Source organism: Magnolia sinica, chromosome 7 (assembly GCF_029962835.1).
Source record: "Magnolia sinica isolate HGM2019 chromosome 7, MsV1, whole genome shotgun sequence".
Lineage (NCBI taxonomy): Eukaryota > Viridiplantae > Streptophyta > Magnoliopsida > Magnoliales > Magnoliaceae > Magnolia > Magnolia sinica.
In genome coordinates this window covers 40,980,329-40,981,077 of record NC_080579.1, presented here as the reverse complement: position 1 = coordinate 40,981,077, position 749 = coordinate 40,980,329, and positions in this window count along the sequence as shown.

Sequence of the window (749 nt, the reverse complement as noted above, 5' to 3'; positions counted from 1 at the left end):
AATCCAAAAGTAATAACAATTAAAACGAGCTATTAAGCTCTGATACTACTTGAAAAGGCCGAACTATTAAGTCCTAGAGGGGGGGGGGGGGGGGATAGGACTATGCCAAATTAAAAATAAACAGCAAAATTAATCAAAATATAAATACTGATAGCACTAAACAATCTCACAATGCTGAAATTAAATACAACCTCAAATGTATGAGTATTGAGAGATTGATACAGATGTTGTTCTAAGGACCACCTTACACCAAAAACGAAAGGTTTATGGTAAGAAAACTGATTCCTAGAAATGTCTGTGTGTCAAAAACTCAAATTGATATAGAGGAATAAAGAAATAAATAGCAAGGAATGAAATCTAAGCTATTATAACATTCCCACACTTGCATAAAAGAAATCACAACATTCTCCACAAATGCAAAAAGGTAAATTACAACTATACACAAAAACAAATAAACAATCAAACTACAAGACCAGAAATTATAGTGGTTCGCTTGTGTGTACTCCAACTGTTTAGAAAAATAGCCACACAACTACTCCACTCCTAATATCCTCACACAGTGGATATTAGCGTTCACTATGAAAATAGGTTTTTCCAGGTTCACCTAAAATCCTCACAATTGTGTCTTTCAAGTGGGCTTACACAATTCAAAAACCGCACACTGAGTTTTCTGGATCACCTTAGACAAACCAAAACAAAGAGATTTTTTTGGTACAATCTCAATGAAACCAAATAAGGAATTTACAAAA